Source organism: Helianthus annuus, chromosome 16, assembly GCF_002127325.2.
Source record: "Helianthus annuus cultivar XRQ/B chromosome 16, HanXRQr2.0-SUNRISE, whole genome shotgun sequence".
In the NCBI taxonomy this organism is placed as follows: Eukaryota; Viridiplantae; Streptophyta; class Magnoliopsida; order Asterales; family Asteraceae; genus Helianthus; species Helianthus annuus.
The window spans coordinates 25,785,035-25,793,171 of NC_035448.2; the positions used below are offsets into that span (position 1 = coordinate 25,785,035).

The window sequence follows — 8,137 nt, forward strand, 5'->3', positions numbered from 1 at the left end:
TTCAAAATAATGTTAATATCCTAAATTTACAAGTCAACCAAACTTATTTAAGTTAATATCCTAAAATTGCTATAAATAGATATTGCAGTTAGATATAGTTAAGCTGAAATTATAAAATATTGCAGTTATTAACTTTAAAGCTAAACTAAAAAACTGAACTTATTATGATATAAATTTAATAAAGATATAAACTCTTGACACCCTATTTTTAAAAAAAATGTTTTTAAAATTTTTTAAAAATATAAATTTTTTTATATATAAAAACGACATTTAACAATTAAAGTTAATAAAGATATAAACTCTTAACATCCTATTTTTTTTTTTATAAAAATAGCTATTGAAGTTCATAAAAATATAAATTTTGTATATCTGTAAAAAACCGAAATTTAACAATTTAAGTTAAAGCTTTAAAACGTACTTACGAGTCAAATACTATTTTCTATTTTTATATAAACAAAAAATTTAAACTTAAAGTTTATTGTATGAGTACTATGTGTATATTTAGAAAAAGTTATGAACTTTAAAGAATAAAATTATACTTTATAATTTAACCAATAAAATAAACATACTTTACAATTAAAACAACTTATCTTTTATTTTTTGTCTTTTGATTATTAAATTTTATAAAAAAACAATATTTTTTGTCTTTTGATTATTAATTTTTATAAAAAAACAAAACTTTTATAGATGTGTAACACTTATGACATACATCCACAACAATAATGTTATCATAAATATTATACGAATAAGAAAACTATCAGAAACAAGTGCCGCAATGCGAAGTGTCGCCCCCGCTGCATCGCGAGGGCACCCTACTAGTATATATATATATATATATATATATATATATATATATATGGGTAAGATAAAATAAAAAGTTTATTTTTCCTAAGTAGGATGAGAAGGAATCTTAACCATTCATTTTTCAAATCAATAGTTAAGATGAAAGTGTAGGAGAAAGGAGGAGTGCAAGGGTATCTTGGGAAAATCTTATTTATGGAGTTTCTCTCTCCACATGCAAGGCACATGCATATTTCACCCTCATTTTTTAAGCGTTCATAACTTTTTTATACGACATTATTTTTTTTATAAAAATTTCACCGTAAAATCAAGCGTATTTTTATCTTTAATTTTAGTACCATATCTATTACTTCTAATAAAGCAAAACCAACTTATGCCACATCACATTTGCTTAAACCACTACTTGCCACCTGTCATCCTCTTACTCCATCTTTAGAAAATTTGAGCGCTAAAAACACACAAGCCTATGCCTTCGCTCTTTTCCTTCACACTTTCATACGTCTTCATATCACAAACCCTAATGACGTCTCCCTCTCAAGCATCCATGGCCGCCTTCATATCTACCGCATCTGTGGCCATCTTCTTTATACCTGCGACCACCACAAGCCCTCTGTCTTTTCATCTCACGATCCGGTTGTAAAAACCCTAAGAGGGGCCTGTGTTTATCAATCTCTCTTTAGAACCTTCCATCCATTGCGTTTCCTTCTCAAGCAAATCTCTTACTTCAGAAAAAACAACTCAGACGTCTCTATTTCTTTCAATTCTAGGGTTCTAAACTCGATTTACTTTCATCCGATTATGATTAGTGCTTTTTTTCTTACAGATCCTTGTAACCATCCTGTTGATGGATTCTCTACCGGTTTTTCTGACCAAAACAATCTGTTTGAATTGAATGGAGCCTCACGATTATTGGGCTGCCTAATATATTATAGTAAGATTGTTCTCTTGATTTTCGTTTTAATTTTGAAATATGTTTGTTTAATATTAGGTTAGGATGTTGATTTTGTTAAATTTGAGATGTTAGGGTTTGTTTAATCAACGAATCAAATGGAGATTGAGCCGATAATTCCGGCGAATTAGCGGGCAATGTTAGTAATATGGTTCTAAATGTATATCACTGGTGCTAATTTCTGATTTTGTTTCCCATGATTGTCAATCTGTTATTTTCATTAATACACTTTGTCCAGGTTAATTTTTTAGATTGAGATCTTTATGTTAACACATTGTTGATTGGTTCCAGGTTCATATGTATTTTCTCTGCCAATTTTGCGAAAGATCATCAGGTATGCATACACAATTCACCCCCTCTGATTCGTTAATATTATCATCTCAACTCAATCGATCATCTGTAACGACGATCTAAACCTGATTCTGTATTGTTTCGTTTTTCTTTTTGCTTTTTTAATCAGATTCAATAAGATTATTAGGTTTTTGTGAGATTACGATTGAGGATTGTGTTTGGATTGGAATCGGGATTGATTCATGGAGAAATCGATAAGAGATTGAGGAAAACGATGCCGGAATTAGCTGTTGATTGTCGAACAACGTCGTATGGAGCAGTTTCTCTGAGTGGATTTTGGTCGAAGCATTGTGGTGATGTTAGTTATAATCAGCTTCATAAGGTAGCTTAATTAGATGTGTTTTTTTTTGTTTTAGTTGTTTGATTGTTTAGTTGATGGTTTTATGATGTTAGGGTTTGTAATTGTGTCCAACAAGTTGTTTAACTCATTCTCTCATCCAGCCTTCTTTGTGGACTGTTTCGACGATGGCGTGTAGGTTTGGATGCGACTGTTTCGATGACGGCGGTGTAGGTTTGGATGCAGTGAAAACGAGTGGAGATGGTAGTTTGACCTGCCGATAAGGTTTTCGACCACAACCCTCAACTCCGTTAAGGTTTCCAACCTCAACCATCGCGCTTCAGGTCATCCACGTCTATATTTATTCTCTATTATTCTTGTCCGTGCTTTTTTTGATGAACCAGTTTCTGTTTCTATAATCCTATCATATGCATATGGCTTTCTATTTATTTAAAAAAAATTCTTGCCTTTGTAAGCATTTTGGCCTAAGTATTTTGGTTTAAATTCAGTTTCGAATGCCATTTTAGTGCCTGTATAGAGAAATTATGCTGCATGTTTCGACATAACATTTTGCAAAAAATACAAGTAATGTATAGAGAATCGGTTCATTGTGAGCATACCTTATTCAAGAATTTATTGGTCTTTGAGTCTTTCAAACCTCCAACCTAACACTTTAGGCCCTTTTTTAAACATCTCAAGCACATACATAACTAAAAAGGCAAAACTGAAAACCATTATGAATGTGTTCCTTGCAAATATAGAGATATTATGCTGCATGTTTCGACATAACATTTTGCAAAAAAATACAAGTAATGTATAGAGAATCAGTTCATTGTGAGCATACCTTATTCAAGAATTTATTGGTCTTTGAATCTTTCAAACCTCCAACCTTAACACTTTAGGCCCTTTAAACATCTCAAGCACATACATAACTAAAAAGGCAAAACTGAAAACCATTATAAATTATGTATTCCTTGCAAATATAATTCTGAACATTTTGTTAAACACTTGGTGGGTAATGGTGTGGTTGAGAGAATGCATTGAACCCTCAAAAAGCTCCAATCTGCCACTTTATCCTATGTATGATATAGTTATAAAGCGTCTACTAATGTGGAGAAAATTTAAATTGTTGTAGCGGAAAAGGTTTTATATTCATTATGTCCTAAAATTTACTAATTACATAACACATTAGTAAAATCTAGAATCAAACATAAGCATGAAGTGCGATTATTAAAAAAAAGAATTGAGGTTGCTTGCTTTAAATGGCTGAGGTCAGTTTTGATTAGCGTCCCTTCGGGGACATCCGATAAAACTAGGATTATGTTTTACGGGTAGAAATATTGGTTGCTTTAGTTCAATTTCTTATGTTCTACATGCTTCATGAAATCCTTGAATGTGGATTTTGTGATTGACAGTCATAAGTCAATAATTGGATCTGGGAAGAACTGAAGCATGCTTCTGCTTTCAAGTGTTGTGTTTTTAAAGAACTTAGAATTTTTTGATAGGTTGCAACATTTATTTAACATTAATTTGTTCACCTGACTTCGTAAGGTTTAATGAATTTTGTATTGGTCTCAGTAATTTCATATGATTTGTATGCTACTTTTCATTATTTTTTTTGTATTATAGCTCTTTTTTTATTAGTGTAAAAAACGTCAATCTTAACCGGAACAAAATTAAAATCATGTAATCCGTTTAAAAAACGACTTAAAAGGGTGTAAATGGGTTGGCGGGTTATTAATGAGTTAAAAGGGTTGGCATTTTAAGTCAAACACACAGGACTAGGACTTGTGTGAAAAAGTTACACCTCAATGTGATAGTGATTCTTTCTTAACCTTAGCAAACATGCCTAACCTGCCCATTTTCCCATCTTTGTTATATATAAATAATATCTAAGACGAATATTGTCAGTGACGTCTCCAGAGATGGTGGCCAGGGCTCCGATGGTGATTCTGGTAATTACAGAAGGGCCCTCCAACGATGTATGATTTCTGAATCCACATGGTACATTAGTTCGTGTTTCGTTTTCGTGTGGTGTGAGTTTTTTCTTCTTGTGTGGGGTTTCACAATGGCTAATTGATAATACTTTTATCATCATGGGCTAATTGGTTTGCTACATACACTTAAAATATGAAGGTACATGTTTCGGCCCATGTTGCTTACTTGTGCTAATTGGTTTAACTCGAAGGTGGTATGAGTTGAGTCACTGGGTAACACGTTGTGTTGGAGTGGAAGATGACAGAGGTTGGTTCCACGGACCCCATTTTGTCAGTAATGTCTCTGGTACTCCGAGTCAGGTTAGACGTCTAACAACACCATTTGTTCTATGTATTTTGTTAATCCACTATCAATTTTATTAGGTATGACCTTGATGCCCTTGACACCCAAAGATGTCCTTGACACCCAAAGATGTCTCATCAAATCCTTAATCAGGTATGATTTTTTTCGGAAGAAGTTGTGAGGAATGTTATTGTGGACAATTCGCTCAGATTCGTTTATTTAGGTGATTTTAATATCTCTTTATAATTCGATAACTGATATGAGATTTGGGGGTATTTGGATATGTATATCTATGTTCACGTGATAGGTTCATATGTATTCGTTTATAGTGTCTTATTCATTTTATTAAATTATTTTGATCATTTAGTTTAATTCACAGGGTATTTTCACCTGTTAAAGCCACATATTCATAGAGATGAAGTTGAAATGCAACAGTTTGTCTTTACTCCAGTGTATACTTCATGTGTAAACTCCGCATTTCATTATTTTATTTTCTTTCAATATCTGATACAGCCACATATTCATAGAGATGAAGTTGAAATGCAACAGTTTGTCTTTACTCTAGTGTATCTATAATCTATAATCTATATCTAAAAATTATAATAAAGCAAAACAAACTTAGTCCACATGGCATGTTCTTACACATGTACTTGACACATGGCATCTGATTGTTTCTCCAATTCTCCCTTTGAGCGGCAAATTGAATACACGCTTTGTATTCTTCGTTTTCTTGCCCCAAAATAATTTCCCAAATCCCACACAAACATCCTCTCAATCTTCTCTTAAACCACAAATGAGTTCCCATCTGATCAAAAACCCTAGATCTATAACACCGCACATTGCATCTTCTTCAATCGATTTCTTCAATCCTCTTATTTGATGAATCGAAGAATTCTTAAATCGGTAAGTTTTTAGCCACAATCCTCCACTTTTGAGATTACTCTGAATCACAATCCTCTGTCGTATCTTAGTGAATCGAAGAATTCTTAAATCGGTAAGTTTTTAGCCACAAATACGATCCATCTTATTGTCTAATTCATCCAGTCTTTGTATTTGTTATAGTTCCATTTAGGATATATTAATGTTTTTTTTTCAATCGTAGTGTGGATTTTGGGGGGTTTTAAAATTCGGAAACCATAATGTTGAAGACCGATGGTAATGTTTGTTGATTTTTGTTTAATCGTTTTTTTTTTTTTTTTGTAGTTGATTCATGCATTTTGATTCTAATTGGATTTTGACCTAATAAGCTGCTTCTTTAAACCTTAGAATCTATCGCTGTTTTGTTCATCACTCTATCTCAGGTTTGGTCAATATTCAACAGGTATTTTCATGGTCGTCGTGTGCGTTCTAAGCACCGAAAAAAGCCTCTAAAACGGTAATCTATATCTTCAATCTTTGAACAATCCTTTTTTAATTTATAAGTTTTTTATGTTGAAGGCTATGGTTCCGAAAAGTTGATCTTGAGCAAGTTGTTAGGCATTGTTCATCTCAGTTCGATATCTCTATAGAGCTGGTGCAAGCTGCAAGATCAGGTAATTGGAAATTTGTTTGAAAAAAAGACCCTTATATTTTACAAAAAATGGTATCAAGTTGCATATCTATTTTTATTCATATTGTGGTTTTTACTTTATATTACAGGTGGGAAATTTGATTTGATTGCAGCAGTTGGTGGCAAGTGAAAATTTAGGAAAAGCCTTCAAGCTTGTGGTAGACAGAAGTGTAACTCTCTTTCTCTTCTTATGCAGTTGAACCACAATTGAAGAGTTGGCGTCAGATAAAGAGAGAGGGAATATCCCTGGGAATATCCCTGGGAATATCCCTGGGAATATCCCTGTTCGGTCAAAATATATCATAAAACAAAATGGAAGTGAATCTGAGTTGCAGCAAACATCCGCCTCTTCGACAAAACTCATCTCCATTTGAACCAAAAGAACCAACGACAATGTAATCTTCTTAATGGATTTCTTTATTTTCTGATTGAACTCCGACAAGTTTCTTATGCTTCCCTTTTGTATTTATTTCTTTTCCTGATGTTTCTAAACAAGTCATTGTAAAACTTCTTACTTTCTAAATCACAAAATGTTTTAGTTCTAAATGAAAAGGTGGATCTTGGTATGAGATTTTATACTATTGCCTGCGATGTTTTTGTTTTAAATAAGTTGGAATGTGTTTAATGATTTCTAAATTTGTTACAAGTTCGAATGTCCGAGATATTGCAGATTTGAAATAGTAGGTTGCTAGAATCAGATGCAGAACTTTGGAGCTGAATACTGCCATAGATATATTGATATAGCAGGAAAGAAGAGTCCAGAGGGAATGACCAGAATGTGAAGCGGATTAGGGAGTATCGACTGAATTTTGAATTGGAGCTTGATAATATTGAGTGGCTTATTGGATGGGTGTTTGCACAAGTATATTCACCCCTTTTCTATATGGTAGGGTTGTATTTAGGAAATTTCACTTCTTGCTTTTGGGATAGACTTTTATGCATATAAAGTTCTGAACATGTAACATATTCCAATTTAATATGGTACAATTGATTTGATAATCTCATGGCGTTGATATCGCTACATTCTTTTTTAAAAGAAACAACGTGCTCTGTGAGGGAAGACAATTAAATCGTAGGATACTTAGGAAGAAATAAAATTATGTGTTTTTTCTTTCATCTTTTAGCTTTAGCAAACCTTTCTTTCCTATATGTTATGTATTTAGTTTTTTTTATTGTTACAAAGAGCCAGGAACTAGGAACTCATACAGGGTTGCGAGTTGCGGGTACAAGACTCTGTAGCTTAAGGTAGTTTTCGCATCATTTTATTCCTAAACATATTTTACATCAGTTATAATTTTAGATTTTGCATGTTAATTTGCTTCTATTCATTTATGCAAGTTTTGGAATGTTTAAACCTTCATGTTAGGTTTATTGATGGTTATTTTATCTCTCACCCATTTTAAACGCTTTGTTTTGAAACTTTTATGGGTTAACTCAAACCGATATCAACCTACCATTCATCACAGCTGATGCATCTGGTGCTAAGCATTGAATATCACTCTCACAAGGTCGAAATTCGAGGCTCTGGTATCGTAAGCAAGAACATGAGTATCACATGTTTTGATTAGGCTTCTGATCTGGAAAAGTTTCTACATGTATGCCTTATTTTTATATATTTCTTTAGGTTTGTACTCTCTACTTCATGGTATCTTTTTTTATATTTGTAGCAAAATATTTGTCCCTTTATTTTTTATTTTACCAATTCACCAGTTATTGATAAACTTTAGTTATTGATAAACTTTACTGGGCAAACTGCCTTCTCTATGTCAACTTCTTGATAAATATATGGGTCGAATGAAGTTCCTTTCATTTTTCTGTACAGTTAACAAGTTGAGTTGAAACATGTCACTTTTTAGTATGTGTGTGGAAGTCAAAACTGAGAAAGTTGACCTGCTAACACCTTTTGTCACTATTTAAGGTTTTTATTTTC

At 32.7% G+C, this 8,137-nt stretch overlaps 1 long non-coding RNA gene across 1 annotated transcript; it reads left to right on the forward strand.

Annotated features, from left to right (window-relative positions):
• Positions 1-1,267: 1,267 nt before the first annotated feature.
• On the forward strand, positions 1,268-7,879 carry LOC110916602. The gene is made up of 8 exons (XR_004883647.1): positions 1,268-1,545; positions 1,625-1,732; positions 2,042-2,084; positions 2,211-2,423; positions 2,578-4,382; positions 4,567-4,881; positions 5,862-6,190; positions 6,297-7,879. It is a non-coding gene; the product is annotated as an uncharacterized LOC110916602 (long non-coding RNA).
• The last annotated feature ends 258 nt before the right edge of the window (positions 7,880-8,137 follow it).